At 48.0% G+C, this 16604-nt stretch overlaps 1 protein-coding gene across 3 annotated transcripts in view; it reads left to right on the plus strand.

The window, feature by feature from the left end:
* The first annotated feature begins 11363 nt into the window (after window positions 1-11363).
* DNASE2 (deoxyribonuclease 2, lysosomal) overlaps window positions 11364-16604 on the plus strand; it is a 47136-nt gene continuing 41895 nt past the window's right edge. The window contains exon 1 of one of the 3 annotated variants that reach the window (XM_066593676.1): window positions 11364-11428. The gene's annotated coding sequence lies outside the window, so the exon portion shown is untranslated. The other 2 variants (XM_066593678.1, XM_066593677.1) reach the window with 2 other exon arrangements.

Consider the following 16604-nt stretch of genomic DNA (forward strand, 5'->3'; position numbering starts at 1 on the left):
CTATTGCATGTAACTGTGGAGAGGAGTGTGTCCCCATGTCTGTGTAGTAGAAGGAGGAAAGGTCTGTGTAGTAGGAGAAGAAGAGGTCTGTGTGTCCCGATGTCTGTGTAGTAGGAGAAGGAGAGGTCTGTGTGTCCCGATGTCTGTGTAGTAGGAGAAGGAGAGGTCTGTGTGTCCCGATGTCTGTGTAGTAGGAGAAGGAGAGGTCTGTGTGTCCCGATGTCTGTGTAGTAGGAGAAGGAGGGGTCTGCGTGTCCCAATGACCGTGTAGTAGGAGAAGGAGGGGTCTGCGTGTCCCAATGACCGTGTAGTAGTAGAAGGAGGGGTCTGTGTGTCCCAATGACCATGTAGTAGGAAAAGGAGGAGTCTGTGTGTCCCAATGACCGTGTATTAGGAGAAGGAGGGGTCTGTGTGTCCCAATGACCGTGTAGTAGGAGAAGGAGGGGTCTGTGTGCCCCAATGACTATGTAGGAGAAGGAAGGGGTCTGTGTGTGCCAATGAGCGTGTAGTAGGAAAAGGAGGGGTCTGTGTGTCCCAATAAGCATGTAGTAGGAGAAGGAGGGGTCTGTGTGTCCCAATAAGCATGTAGTAGGAGAAGGAGGGGTCTGTGTGTCCCAATAAGCGTGTAGTAGGAGAAGGAGGGGTCTGTGTGTCCCAATGAGCGTGTAGTAGGAGGGGTCTGTTTGTCCCAATGAGCGTGTAGTAGGAGAAGGAGGGGGTCTGTGTCCCCCAATAAGTGTGTAGTAGTAAAAGGAGGGGTCTGTGTGTCCCAATGACCGTGTAGTAGGAGAAGGAGGGGTCTGTGTGCCCCAATGACTATGTAGGAGAAGGAAGGGGTCTGTGTGTGCCAATGAGCGTGTAGTAGGAGAAGGAGAGGTCTGTGTGTCCCAATGAGCGTGTAGTAGGAGAAGGAGGGGTCTGTGTGTCCCAATGAGCGTGTAGTAGGAGAAGGAGGGGTCTGTGTGTCCCAATAACCGTGTAGTAGGAGAAGGAGGGGTCTGTGTGTCCCAATGACCGTGTAGTAGGAGAAGGAGGAGTCTGTGTGTCCCAATGACCGTGTAGTAGGAGAAGGAGGGGTCTGTGTGTCCCAATGACCGTGTAGTAGGAGAAGAAAGTGTCTGTATGTGCCGATGACCGTGTAGTAGGAGAAGAAGGGGTCTGTATGTCCCGATGACCGTGTAGTAGGAGAAGGAAGGGTCTGTGTGCTCCAATGACTATGTAGGAGAAGGAGGGGTCTGTGTGTCCCAATGATTGTGTAGTAGGAGAAGGAGGGGTCTTTGTGTCCCAATGACCATGGAGGAGGGGTCTGTGTGTCCCAATGACCATGGAGGAGGGGTCTGTGTGTCCCAATGTCTGTGTAGTAGGAGAAGGAGGGGTCTGTGTGTCGCAATGTCTGTGTATTAGGATGAGGATAGGTCTGTGTGTCCTGATGTCTGTGTAGCAGTATGAGGGATCTGTGTATAATGATGAAGAGAGGTCTGCATGTCCTGATATCTGTCTAGTAGAATAAGGTGGGGTCTGTATATTAGGATGAGGAGGGGTCTGTATCTCCTGATGCCTGTATATTAGGAGGAGGAGAGGTCCGAATATTAGGAGGAGGTGCAGTCTGCGTGTCCTGATGTCTGTATATTAGACGGAAAAGTGGTCTGCGTGTCCTGATGTCTGTGTAGGAGGAAGAGTCGTCTGCTGTCCAATGTCTATTTGGTAGGAAGAGGTGCTGTCTGCATGTTCCTATATCTGTGCATTAGGAGCAGGTCCCGATGTCTCTATAGAAGTAGGAGGGGTCTACATGTCGGATGTTTGGGTAGTAGTTGGAGGTTCTGTCTACATGTCTCAATATCTGTGCATTAGGAATAGGAGAGGTTGCATATTCCAATGTCTGTGTAGTAGTAGGAGGTTCAGTCTGCGTGTCCTCATGTCTGTGTAGCAGGAGGAGGGGTCTGTGTGTCCCCATGTCTGCATTAGGAGAGGAGAGGTTTGTGTGTCCCGATGTCTGTGTATTAGGAGAAGAGGTTTACGTGTCCCAATGTCTGTATAGAAGGAGTAGGAGGGGTCTGCATGTCCCAATGTTTGTATATGAGGAAGAGGGGTCTGTGTGTCAAATGTCTGTTTATTAGGAGAAGTAGGGGTCTGCGTTTCCCGATGTTTGCGTATTAGGAGAAGGAGGGGGTCTGCATGTCCCGTTGTCTGTGTATTAGGAGCAGAAGGGGGTCTGTGTGTCCCGATGTCTGTGTAGTAGGAGAAGGAGGGGTCTGTGTGTCACGATGTCTGTCTGTATAGTAGGAGAAGGAGGGGTCTGTGTGTCCTAGTGTCTTTGTAGTAGTAGGAGGGGTCTGTGTGTCTCGATGTCTGTGTAGTAGGAGAAGGAGGGGTCTGTGTGTCACGATGTCTGTCTGTATAGTAGGAGAAGGAGGGGTCTGTGTGTCCCAGTGTCTTTGTAGTAGTAGGAGGGGTCTGTGTGTCCCGATGTCTGTCTGTGTAGTAGGAGGGGTTTGTGTGTCCCGATGTCTGTCTGTGTAGTAGGAGGGGTTTGTGTGTCCCGATGTCTGTCTGTGTAGTAGGAGGGGTTTGTGTGTCCCGATGTCTGTCTGTGTAGTAGGAGGGGTCTGTGTGTCCCGATGTCTGTCTGTGTAGTAGGAGGGGTTTGTGTGTCCCGATGTCTGTCTGTGTAGTAGGAGGGGTCTGTGTGACCTGATATCTGTGTATTAGGGCGCACTGGAATATTCTACTATAAAAATTGGCACGAAAATCTACATGTGTAACTGTGGATTCTGATACAGAATTAAGCCATTTTGAAATCTGCGTCAAAATCCATATCTTTAACGAAGACTTTGGTGCCAATTTTCAGCATGAAGGGAATATTCTGCCGTGTCTCACAGAATACCCCTGTCCGTGCGCACTTTGGAGAGAGATTAGCTTGACGGCAGATCTTGCAAAAAAATGTCAGAATTCACACTGTCAATTCAATGTGTCAGAAGTCAGAATTCACAGTCAAACATCCAAAGCTTGTTGTGTCTCACCATGTGATAACACGAGTCGTGCAGCATCGGTGAGGCCCAGTGCCATCTTAACAGCATTATGGGCCCCTGGGCAAAGCAGTGTACTGGGGCCCCTACGCCTACAACTACTCACAGGAATAAAAACGCTCTGCAGCTCTCTTCCTCTTCTGTGCTCCGCTCAGAACATTACATTTCATTTCTGCTGAAAGGGTTCTTCACCTGGAAATATATTATATGGGGATGCGGCGGCACGAGGGAAACGTCGAGAAAACTCGGAATGAGTTAGTAACCTGCAACCTAGACCGGAGAACCGGAAGTCTAAGTCTCCAGGGTCCATTTTTCTCTGTAGATGTCTTTGCTCATAGTGCCAGGCTACTTTACGCTAGAGAGTAACGAGACGATGCCCTAGGCTTCACAAGATGACCCACACATCCAGGCGGCGGGGTCAAAATTAGTCTTCTCACATGGCATAGACAGACTGGAGCCAGGTTCATGTCCCGTCACACATTATCATATATGATACAAGGTGCATTGAAATGTTAACTTACGTAGACTAATGTGGGGCCCCCGGGCACATGCCCATCCGGCCCATGCGTTAAGATGGCACCGGTGAGGCCCGGCGCTTGCACTTAGAGAAATGTGGCAAAGAGAATATATACCAGAAAGGGCATCTGAAACGCATTTTCCTAGTGGTGTAAATTTGGGATAAATATCTGAATTGCAGATGGCCCCTTTAAGACGGAGGTGCGAGTGGTATCCGTGTAGAGTCATATCCGCAGAGTTCCCGTGGAGGATCTGGAAGGCGTTGTGTACAGAACGGCCTCATTAAGTATGACATTAAATATTTGCCTTGCAGAGCACACACCTAGGGCTTTCCTTAGGAAAATACATGCAAAGATCCGTTTTTCCCTCTGGTTCTCCGTCAGTCTTTGCATTAGAGGGGACGCACTGAGCACCATGTACAGCGCGGACAGCCGCTAGTGCTGCAGTGGGACTGCGCTCGGCCCTCTGCACTGCAGATAATCCACCCGGGTGTGACACAGCTGCTAACAGACGTGCCGGCAGCAGGAGGCGACGCTGCAGCACAAGGCTCTGCTAGTCTACGGGGAGCGTGAGCCGGGCCGGCAGTTTAGAGTAACGTCAAGGAATCCTTTCACTTCAGCAGCATCGGCCAAACATCTAATGTGCAGCTCTCGCCCAACCTAAATAAGTATGTCTGAGGCCGGCTTCACACGGGCGTATTGGTCCTCGCAATACGCAGCGAATAGAACGCATTGATTTTCGGTCGTACAAAAAAAACCTCACAGCAATTCCGCTGGACAAAGAACACATTTGGAACATATTAGACGAATTAGCCATTTCAATGCGTCTTTGTTTGTCGCGCGCAAATGAACATGCAAATGAAGTTCAATATTGATAAATGTAAGGTTCTGCATATGGACAGGAGAAATGGATGTCACCAATATACACTAAATGGGTACTGCTGGGGAAAAGTGAGATGGAAAAAGACCTGGGGGTACTAGTAGACTGTAGACTAAACTGGAGCAACCAATGCCAGACAGCTGCTGCAAAGGCAAATAGAGTCTTGGGGTGCATTAAAAGATGTATAGGGGCGAGGGATGAGAGCATTATCCCCCCACTATATAAGGCACTTGTCAGGCCTCACATGGAATACTGTGTACAGTTCTGGTCACCGGTGCTCAGGAAAGATGTTGCAGTGCTTGAGGGGGTACATAGTAGGGCAACTAAATTAATAAACGGACTGGGAGGACTGGAATATCCAGAGAGGCATCAAAATTGGGATTATTTACCCTGGAAAAAAAGACGGCTAAGGGGTGACCAAATAACTATGTATAAATACATGAGGGGACAATACAAGGATCTCTGCCAGGATCTGTTTATACCCAGGACTGCGACAGTAACAAGAGGGCATCCGCTACGTCTTGATCCGGGGATCTTCCAACTGCCAGACTTAGGCTGCTTTCAGACGACTGTATATCGGCTGGGTTTTCACACCCGGCCGATATACGGCGTCTCTTTCTGCAGGGGGAGGAGGCTGGAATAGTCGGGAGCAGTGCTCTGAGCTCCAGCCCCCTTTCCGCCCCTCTGCACTATTTGCAATGAGAGGAGGTGGAATGGGGGTGGGGCTAAGTTCTGGGAATTAGCTCTGCCCCTGTCCCGCCTCTCCTCATTGAAAATAGTGCAGGGGGTGGAGAGGAGGCAGAGAGGGGGCGGGAGCTCAGTTCCTGCTCCCGGCTCTTCCAGCCTCCTCCCCCTGCAGAGAGAAACGCCGTATATTGGCTGGGCGTGAAAACCCAGCCGATATACGGTTGTGAGAATGCACCCTTAGAGTCAGAAAGGAACTCTTCTCTAAAGAGTGTTGATCAAGGGATTATTCTCACTGCCATTGAGTCGGGAAGGAATTTTTCCCCCCAAAATGGGCTAATTGGCTTCTGCCTCTTGAAGGGGGGGTTGCCTTCCTCTGGATCAACAAGGGTGGTGTAAACAGGCTCAACTGGATGGACATTGTCTTTTTTCAGCCTAACATTGTAACTATGCCCTACTGAAAGAATACAGTAAGATACGCCGATACGCACGCAAAAAAAAAAAAGCCTGGTTCAGTCCGCAAAAAAATTGCACAGAGGCGTGTACACTTGTGTGGAGGGGCCTAGGGGTACATTCACACGTAGCAGAAATGGTGCGGATTTTCGACAGTGTAAAATCCACACCAAAATCTGCATCACTGGAAATGATGTGGACTTAAAGGATTGTTTCAGGCAAATACTATTGCTGACCAATCCTCAGCTGATCACCCTGCCCGCTGTCAGTGCAACGGGGCCGGATGTCGTCATGGGGGTTGGAGCCGGATGTCTATTGGGTGGTTTTGCTCCCATTAAAATCAATAGGAGTAAAGCTGCCTATTACATGTCCTACTCCGCAACCAATCAGTATCCCAATCCACAGGTAAAACATGCAGATTTTGCAGTTGCGTTTAGCTTGCAGATTACCTATACTGATACACTGCAACAAACCCTCATAAGGGAGTTGGACTAATGTCCCATTTAGACGGGACAACAGTCGCCTATAGGACTCCATGAGTGCTGACTAGAGATGAGCGAGCGTACTCGGAAAAGCACTACTCGCTCGAGTAATTTGCTTTATCCGAGTATCGCTGTGCTCGGGTCTGAAGATTCGGGTGCCGGCACGGAGCCGGGAGCTGCAGGGGAGAGCGGGGAGGAACGGAGGGGAGATCTTTCTCTCCCTCTCTCCCGCCCGCTCTCCCCTGCTCCCCGCTGCGACTCACCTGTCAGCTGCAGCGGCACCCGAATCTTCAGGGACGAGCACAGCGATACTCGGATAAAGCACATTACTCGAGCTAGTAGTGCTTTTCCGAGTACGCTCGCTCATCTCTAGTGCTGACGTCACCGCTAAGGTCGTTAGCACTCGTGCAGAGCGTTTACACAGGCAGATCACTGCAGGATCACTGGGTTCCCACACAGCGCTTTACATTGTATGTGAACCGCTGAGCGGACAGCATTTACACTAAGCGAGAATCCTTAGGTGGGATATTTATAGGAGTCTCCTGTTTCGTGGCCAATGGCTATCAATCTCTTCTCGCCACGTCTCAGGTAGTGAGAGGTGACAGCTGCCTCATAGCTGCAGGCTCTTCCGGCGCAGCGAGAATGGGTCGAGTACAGGTGAATGGTGTCCCCCCTTGTAACTATATGCAGCTTCACCAGTCATTTCAGGTGTCTAAGGTAAATCTAGCAGAGACCGGTATGTGGACAAACCAGAAAGTCCAGAAATCTGCGATGTTCAAAGACCATAAAGGAAATTGTGGAATGTAATAAAAGAAGGTATATAACGTCTGTCAGGAAGTCACTATTTTCTTGGCTAGGACTGCAGTGTACAATAATGCAGTCAGGTAATAAAGGCCATAGTGTATATCATATTGATTAGCTATGCCATTTATTAATTAGTACAGGTCCAATATCGACCACTAGGACCCCAACCAGCGTGTAAAGCCTTCAGCTTTGTTAGGGATTGCAAGAAGACTCCCAATACAGCACAACAGCCGTTTGATTTTAAGGGACACAGCAGTCAGACCCCCATCTAAAAATCTAAAGTCCATGAGTGTATCTGCACCCAACATATAGCCCTTCAATACTCATATTTCTGGAGCTCTTTTGCTGGATCCAGAGTCGGTAACTTGCACAGGGTGACTGGCACACTGGACAGAAAGCACTACCACAGCATTTTGATACACCGTGCAATACCCTCTGGTGTACGCCTAGTTGGTCAGGCGTTACATTACAGCAAGACAATGATCCAAAACATACTTCCAGGTCATGTCAGATAAGGAGTAGAGATGAGCGAACGTACTCGGATAGGCACTACTCGTCTGAGTAATGTGCCTTATCCGAGTACCGCTGTACTCGTGCAGAAAGATTCGGGACGCGCTGCGGAGCGGGGAGCTGCAGGGGAGAGCGGGGAGGAACGGAGGGGAGATCTTTCTCTCCTTCTCTCCCGGCCGCTCTGCCCCGCTCCCCGCTGCGACTCACCTGTCAGCAGCGGAGCGCCCCGAATCTTTCTGCACGAGTACAGCGGTACTCGGATAAGGCACATTACTCGGACGAGTAGTGCCTATCCGAGTACGTTCGCTCATCTCTAATAAGGAGACTAGAAGAAGCCGGCAGGTCTCAAAGAATGGAATGGCATGCACAGTCTCCAGACTTAAATCCCAGTGAGCTTGTTTGGGATGAACTGGACAGAAGGGTGAAAGCAAAGCAACCTACAAGTGCGGCACAATTGTGGGAACTTCTGCAACAATGTTGGAAAGAGATGTCTGACGCATCTGATGCAATTATATAAAGAATGCCTTTATGGTGTGAAGCTGTTATATCGGCCAGAGGGGGAGACTGTGAAGAGTCACAAATCTAGATTTAATTTGCAGAAAAACTAAATTAATACAATATTTGATTCATCTTAACTTGTTTATTTTGTTTTGTGCTTTCTTTTCGAAGTACATTTGAGACATTAGATTGTGTAAATATGAGAAAAATATGGAAAAATTGAGATGTTCTAAAATGTTTGACCAGTTATGTATTCACTCAGATATATGTCATAGTTCTCCTAGCATGTTGCTTCTTCCAAGAGCAGCTCTCCCTCTGGAGGACCTGGCACGTCTGTGCTTTATATAGACAGCATTGTCTCTCTGACCTATTAAAGGGGTGTTCTGAGACTAAGCAACAATTATACCACCGAGGAATGGCATGAAATAACGATGAAAGGCATACTCGCCTCCTTTGATTATTCCCCATCCAGCACAGGAGTCCCAGTCACTACTGCTCCAAACCTGCATAAAGCTGGCTGTGGTCATATGATGTTCATTGTGCACCCTACTGCTAAGTCAATCACCGGCTTCACCTGTAATACCACCATGAATGGCACATGACTGTTGAAGAGATTGGCTAAGCGGTCATATGCACAATGTCACAGTCATGTGCACAGTGACTGCAGCTGGCTTCTTCAATGAGTGCCAAAGTATGTCATTTTCTTTATATCACACCATGTCACGATGGCAGCAGAATTTTTTTATGTCCCAGAAAACCCCTTTAGGAAAACAGGCATGCTTATAGAATGGTAGAGTTGGAAGGGACCTCCAGGGTCATCGGGTCCAACCCCCTGCTCAATTCAGGATCACTAAATCATCTTAGACAGATATTTGTCCAAGTGTTTGAACACTTCCATTGAAGCAGAACTTCCCACCTCCCGTGGCAACCTGTTCCACTCATTGATCACCCTCACTGTCTAATATCTAATCTGTGTCTTCTCCCTTTCAGTTTCATCTCATTGCTTCTAGTCTTTCCTTGTACATATGAGAATAGGGCTGATCCCTCTGCACTGTGACAGCTCTTCAGATATTTGTAGACAGCTATTAAGTCTCCTCTCAGCCTTCTTTTTGGCAAGCAAAACATTCCCAGATCCTTCAGCCGTTCCTCTTCAGATCCAATCCATTTAAGCCTGAAGAAGAACCCTGCGTTGGTTCGGAAGCTCGCTATAACATCATGTATTTTTGTTAGCCATTAAAAAGGTATCATATCTACAAAATTACGTGGCTTCTCTTGCTGGGAACAATCACATATTTCTCTTCCTGTGTTAGGAGCTCCAATTCCCCCTACTTTTTTCCCATGCTCTGGACATTCGTATAAAAACATCTTAGTTTGTGATCGGTGTCTCTTGCTCCTCTACTTTCCTTCTGAATACGTTATCTTTGTTCTTTCTTTTCACTTCTAATAAGAAGGTTCTCAATTGTATTCATTAGCTGTATATTTTTTCATCTGGCCTTTTACTTCCCTTCCCATATTGTGATTCAGGATAAACAAACTAATCTCATATGAACTGCAGTCAGAAGTTATATTTCAACTATCTGCAACAATAGGGGACTGCAATAGGAACCTCATTCATGCCAAGTTATTGAATTTGATATATGGAGGTACGAGAACCTGCCCACATGTATAACAATGGAAAGCTGGCATAGAAATTACTCTTCTGAGAAAAGTTTACAGATGGTGTCCACTTTATTAAGGGAGGGGAATGAGCTTGGATGATTACCAATTGCATCTCCTATAGCATAAATGGCTTTTCTCATATACCAGAGGCATAACTCACGGGGCCCACTAGCAAAGTCGGAAATGAGCCCTCACCTTAGTGACAGTAAACTGGACATAAAGAAGCTGTTCAGTTTACAGAACCCATTTTCATTTACTCTATTAGTGAATTTTGAGTTAATAGAGGGGGGATGCTCTGTTACGGCAGAGGTGCCCCATCCATGAAGCGGTTTGAGCACCTTGCCTCAGGTAGCATTCCATCTGATCAACAGGAGGTAGCAATTTCCAGATCAAGCAGCCAGTCCTGCACTTTCGTCTCTACAAACTATTTTTAAGCCTTTAAAGGGGTTTTCTGGGATGTTATCATTGATGAACGATCTTCACAATAGGTCATCAATAGTGGATCAGTGGGGATCTGTTGCTTGGGATTCCTGCCGATCAGCTGATATTGTCCCAGCTGTCATTGTAGACAGAGGTGGAAGCAGACAGCGCTGTCCATAGTGCAGCAGCCTGGTTTGGTAATGCAGGCACAGCTACCACTGCATTCAATCAGCTGACAGGAAGGGTTCATCGTTTAGTGCTGCTTGCACCTAATTCCGGGGCAATATAAATCTGGATTGATCTGGCAAGGTGATGTTTTTCCGCTGCTCACTGATCCGATTTTTGCGTTCTTTTGCCCGCTGGAGTCTTGTCTTTCTGTTTCTCTTAGACACGATGGCGCTGGAAATGAGTGAACAGGAAGATGTAAAGTCAGCCTTCGAATGATGGAACTAACGATAGGTAGTGCTCATAGCAGCGATTCTCGGCCCGTGTAAAAAGAAAAGTCAAAGAATGTCGAAAACATGCTTACCGATCGGCGTTTGTTACGTTGGTCTAAAATCAGCCCGTGTTAAGGCCGCCTGCAGACGGGCGGAAATTCCGCGGCGGGATTTCCGCCACTGGAAGCCTGCATAGGATTGCGTTAACAAACGCAATCCTATGCAGACGGCCGCGGTTTGGGCGCGCGAAATCTCGCACGGCAAACAAATCGCGGCCTGCTCTGTGAGCCCTGCACAGAAACTTCACTCACCGGCCGCCGGCTCCGCTCTGCACATGAAAGAGCCGGAGCCGCGGGAGAGGTGAGTGCCCGCGCTGCTCTCTGCAGGCGCTGGGGTCGGGTCCCGCTGTGGGAATTCTCGCAGCCGGATCTGAACCGGCCGTCTGCAGGCGGCCTAAAGGTCATTAAGGTTATGTTTACGTGGCAGAATTTCGCTGTAGATTTGCTACAAAATCCCAATGAAATCTGCGCCTGCAGAGTGTGCCAATCATTGGAATAGGAATCCGCGCCATAGTCTATACAACACTGATTTTTTCCGGGAGGGGGAAAGGAGAAAGTGTCACATTACTTCCTTTGTTTTAAACTTGAGGAAAAATGCTAGGTAGGTTGGAAAGCTCGCTGTAACATCATGTATTTTTGTTAGCCATTATGTCTCATATCTACAGGATTACTTGGTTTCTCTTACTGAGAACAGTCACATCTTGCTCTACCGGCTGACACGGTTCCAGGCTATTTCATGTTATTCCTGACGTTGGCTAAATCCATGATCATATCTGCGGAATACACCACGGCAAAGCTGTGGCATAAACAGGCGGTTGTGGCCCTGAATCTTAGTGCCCCCCTTGATTACACTTGTGCATTAGACACTTCTGGGATCCTCCTGTAGGCACGCTGTGAGAGCGGAGGCAGTCCCACGCCCATTCTACATGACACAGCTTTCCTGTGACTGTTCCAGGAAGTCCGAGGTTCCCTTTTGTTCAGCTTCTCTGAGGCGCAGGAAGGTAAATAGGCTGCAGATACATTACTGTGTGTTCTCATATGTAAGTGTAAACCCACTTAACTAACACAATGCTAACACGTTCGCTGCCGGGGCGGCCTGTAAAGGAGTGCACATAAAGCTCTGAAAACCATGAAGAACTGCACATGCTCCTGCTCAGTGCCCTCAGATGTGGGAGGACATGTGTGACAGCGGGTGCATCCACGGGGTTTGCAGCAATCAGTTCTGGGCAAGATGCCATGACGTTTTCCCGTGTGACGTCAATTAGGAAGTAATGCCTATGCCTCCCCTGATGTAACGCCTGTGACCCCCCCCCACAAAGATGCCCATGTGCCTTTGCATGAATTACCTTCAGTGCGCTGCCATTGTCTGCACTTTCCAAGGTCTTTCATACAAACTTGCAAATTCACGTGACCAAAAGATCCGTAGCCCTACGCATCCTCACAAGAGGAGCTGGGAACTCTGTGCACTTCCCCACGTGGCCGGCCTCAGCTACATGCAACCGTGCAGTCGCAAAGAGTGCTAGCCACCAACTTGTAGAGGGGGCAATAGTAGAATGGAGACTGGCAGTGACTTTCCCCCCTGAGATCCGACCTGCCAGGTGATCTTAGTCCGTGTGGCAGCATCTTGTGGAGAGATACATGAACCATCCTCCTCCTGGCTCTGTCTCTTCACCTCTGATCTGCTGCTGTCAGCCTATCAGAGCCCCCACAGCACAGTCACTTAGTTCTATAAGATGTACATAGCTATTATGTAATGAGCTTGGTTCAGATGCTGTATTTACATACTGAGTTTAGTTCTGGTACTGTATATATGTTATGAGCTTGGTTCTGGTGCTGTATTTATGTTGTGAGTTTGGTTCTGGTGCTGCATTGATGTACTGAGTTTTCTTTCTGCTGCTGTATATGTTTTGAGCTTGGTTCTGGTACTGTATTTATGTACTGAGTTTAGTTCTGCTGCTTTATATGTTTTGAGCTTGGTTCTGGTACTGTATTTATGTACTGAGTTTAGTTCTGCTGCTTTATATGTTTTGAGCTTGGTTCTGGTGCTGTATTTATGTTGTGAGTTTGGTTCTGGTACAGTATTTAGTCACTGAGCTGTTTTGGTGTGGGTATGCTGCTATCTTGCTTCTTTCTGCACAGGCACAATCCAGGCAGACTGTATCCGTGCAATATATATTGTTTTTTACTTATGAGGTATTAGTGTATCTTGACGCTACAGGAAGCAAGGGGTTTTACAGGAGGAACGCCCCTCTCACACCCCCAGCTCCCGATAGGGTCAAGAAGCAAAGGTCCTGGAAGGACCTAGGAGCTGGGGAGGCAACTTACAGCGCGGGGGAGCCAAAGCGGGAGAAAAACTACTGGAGGACTGACAGCCGTGGACATCACTGACAGTGCTCCCGCCTGCTTTCGCTGCAGGGGGAGCAGACACAGGAGCCTATAGTGTGGAACTTTACCGGGGACAGCAGTGCTGCCTGCTTGTCCCTTAGGGGGAGCGCAAGGGGGACGCAACTTAGCCGGTGGTGCAGAAGTGCCACCCGGCAACACCACCGCCGACTTGACTTACCCTGCTCCCGCCTTGTTTGCCCGCGGTGGGAGCGGCAGCACGATTGCACAGTGCCAGATGCCGGGTGAGCAATGGCATCGGGGATGGCACTCCATGCGCTCCTGCCGGCTTCGGCCACAGGGGGAGCGGCAGGAGGAGCACACGGTGCCGTAGGGGTGATGGGGGGAGAATTCCTGTCAGCGGTCATGCATGGGAAAGTAGCCGTCCATCAATTTGTGTCACGGATGGAAGGTTAGGGTAAGGGGTAAGTATAACAGTTAGCCTTATATTAAAACTTTAAGGCTAACTGTGACACTTACCCCTCACCGTAAACCCTCCATCCTTGACATTAATGAAACAAGTTTGCTGGGTGGAACGGAGGTGAAGGCGTCAATGGATGTAAGCTGTTGCATGAGCTTACTGGGCTGCAAGGACCTGCAGTCCATCCAGCTCTGCCGCCAATCAGGTGCTGGGGGCGTCACCTCCCTCTCAATCTTGACTCCAAGATACACTAATACCCTGCACAGGGTGCCATCTAAACTAAGGCCAGTACTGCTTTCTCATCTGCTACCTTTGTAAGAGTGGACAGCACTTTGGACACAACAGTTTCATATCCTATTATACACGGTGATTGTTCAGCAAGGGCAGTGCTGTGAAAATTGTGGACAGCTTGCACGGTTTACATGCTGCAACTAAGCAAAATTTTACCCTTTTTTAAATACCCTGTTAAGTGTTTAAAGAGCTTTTAGCACTAAAGACATTTAAACCAAACCATAGCATAGAGTTTTAATATCTAATTGCTGGGGGTCCGACTGGTGGGACCCTCAGCAATCCCAAGAATGGCACTCTCAAAATGCCGCATATGACTGGAGTGGTGGTGCACATGCTCAACTACTATTCCATTCACTTTTATGAGAGATTGATGGGTTTGGCTTTCTCCATCCCATAGAAGTGAATGGAGTGGTGGTCATGCAGGGATAGCGAACACTAGGGAAGAGAGAGAGAGGATTCAAAAAGATCTAGAAAAGCTTGAGCAGTGGGCGGCGACTAACAGAATGGTATTTAACAAGGAGAAATGCAAAGTCCTACATCTGGGCAAGAAAAATGAAAAAAGCAAATACAGAATGGGAGGAATTGGGCTAAGCAGAAGCACATGTGAAAAAGACTTGGGTATACTAATAGATCATAGACTGAACATGACTCAACAGTGTGATGCAGCAGCCAAAAAGGCAAACACAATTCTGGGATGTATTAAGAGAAGCATAGAGTCTAAGACAAACTGTAGCAAATTAAGAGAAGAGTTACCAAGATCGTGAGCGGTCTGCAAATCATGTCTTATGAGGAGCAGTTTAAGGATCTGGGAATGTTTAGCTTGCCAAAAAGAAGGCTGAGAGGAGACTTAATAGCTGTCTACAACTATCTGAAGGGCTGTCACACTGCAGAAGGATCAGCCCTATTCTCATCTGCACAAGGAAAGACTAGAAGCAATGGGATGAAACTGAAAGGGAGGAGACACAGATTAGATATTAGACAGTGAGGGGGATCAATGAGTGGAACAGGTTACCACAGGAGGTGGTGAGTTCTCTTTCAATGGAAGTGTTCAAACAGAGTGCAACACCCCAGAGAAGTTTTACCCCGAACACTTGACTAACGTAAAGAGCTGGGATGGTTAAGGCCTCATGTCCACTTGAAAAATACAATCCGCGCAGATTTGCTTTAAATTGTATTTTTTTTGCATGCAGATATCTGCACACATTGCTATCAATGTGATAGCAATGTTGCCGATCCACGTGGAATCCGCAGCAGAATGGAGCATGCTGCATTTTTTCTCCCGCGCGTAAAAAACGCAATTCTTTTAAAATGCCATCCACAGTTGCAAAAATCAATTTAATGGACAATGATTCCCTATGGGCAAAATCCGCCGCGGAATCCGCAATTCCATTTAGCTAGTGGACATGAGGCCTAAGTGTTGGCTTGTCACGGCGGCACTTATCAGGCTCTGGTCCCAGAAGGATGACACCTAGCCAAGGCCAGAGCAGGATTGCGGGCCACCTTCGACACCCCAAGGATTGGGAATGCCAATAAACGGGATGATGGGTGTAGTAGTCATCCCTCGTGACGCCACCGTTCCCACACACCGGTATGCTACACGGCGGAGAATAAAACACAGAGACTTGTGTATAGTACCTCTTCTCCACAGGAACGGTTAGGGCCCAGTATAACTACTTGAAATAAATTATGCAAACAATTATTCAAAACAATGCAGGTAAAATTCTTTTTAAGTGCAGGCAGGACAGAACTCAGAGATCAGGGAGGATATACAGAAACCGGTCCTACAGTCCACATTATCTGTATGGCACCGCTCCTGGACTGGGAGCACTCCAGAGAAGGAAGAGTGGTAGGGGACACTCCACAGACACCCTGGCCACTATTTACTTATAACAACCCGCACGCCAGGCGCGCGGGTGTTACTCAGCAGCGTACCTCTATACGGTGATCCTGGAGTTGGATAGCCGCATAGGAAAACTTGCAATATGAATTAGTATCTGTACGATGGGTCTCTGTATACAGAATTATTGGAAGATGCTCTCTCTCTGAGGATCTAGGGACTCGCTCCAATCACATCCAGACTCCAAACGCTAGGGAAAGTCTTTCCTTCTCCTCCATCTTCACCTACATGGAAGCTGAAGGTGTTTCCATGTGGCTCTGTGTTTGGTAGTACTCCGGTAGCAGAAAAGATGGAAACTCAAGACCTCTTCCCGCTCTCAATCATTCCTATTTATACCTTCACTCACACCACATGACAGACTGATACATTTACATGCAGGCAATGATTTTAGTAGAGTTGTCCTCTCAAATGCCACAGCTGTGCAACACACACACTGGAAATGACAGGACAAGGTTTGCACAGGGCATCTACACAGGACAAACATGTATGACATTTATGGAGGGGCCAGGATGGTGTTCTGGGACAGTACACAGAGGCTGGACAGACATCTGTCTGGGATGACTTAGTGATCCTGCACTGAGCAGGGGGACCCGATGACCCTGGAGGTCCCTTCCAACTACCATTCTATGATTCTATGTGCATCATTGCTTCAATTACATGGGGCATTCAAGGGTGCGCCATTCTTGGGCGTGACGACGGTCCCAGTAGTCAGACATTGCCTTTAGTGGTAAAACCCCTTTTAAACAGTTGGTACCAACTTTAACACTTATCCACAGGATAGGGTATAAGTGTCTGATCGGTGGAGGTCCGGCACTGAGACCTTACCAATCACAAGAGCAGGGACTCTGTGTACCCCCAAATGCATTAAGCCACTTCATTCTTCTCTTTGGAGCTGATGCACATAGCAATGGGGGTGCGGAACTTACTGCGGCTTATTCCATCCCGTGTGAAAGGTCCCTATAGTGGAAGGTACTTCTATGTTCTGTGTATAACGGATTGGAAAGATTAGAGCGCTCGCTGCCGTCTTCTGCTTCCCGGAAGCCTCCATCCTTCTCCTGCCCGCTCTACATGACCACATATGGAAATGTCTGCTTTACTGTTTGCATTGGGAGTTCTCAGTGATGATATCCAGAGAGACTTCGTCCGACTGAGTGATACCGGATTACGTATTACATTTATTAGGATT

The sequence above is a fragment of the Eleutherodactylus coqui genome, chromosome 2 (genome assembly GCF_035609145.1).
Source record: "Eleutherodactylus coqui strain aEleCoq1 chromosome 2, aEleCoq1.hap1, whole genome shotgun sequence".
Classification (NCBI taxonomy): domain Eukaryota; kingdom Metazoa; phylum Chordata; class Amphibia; order Anura; family Eleutherodactylidae; genus Eleutherodactylus; species Eleutherodactylus coqui.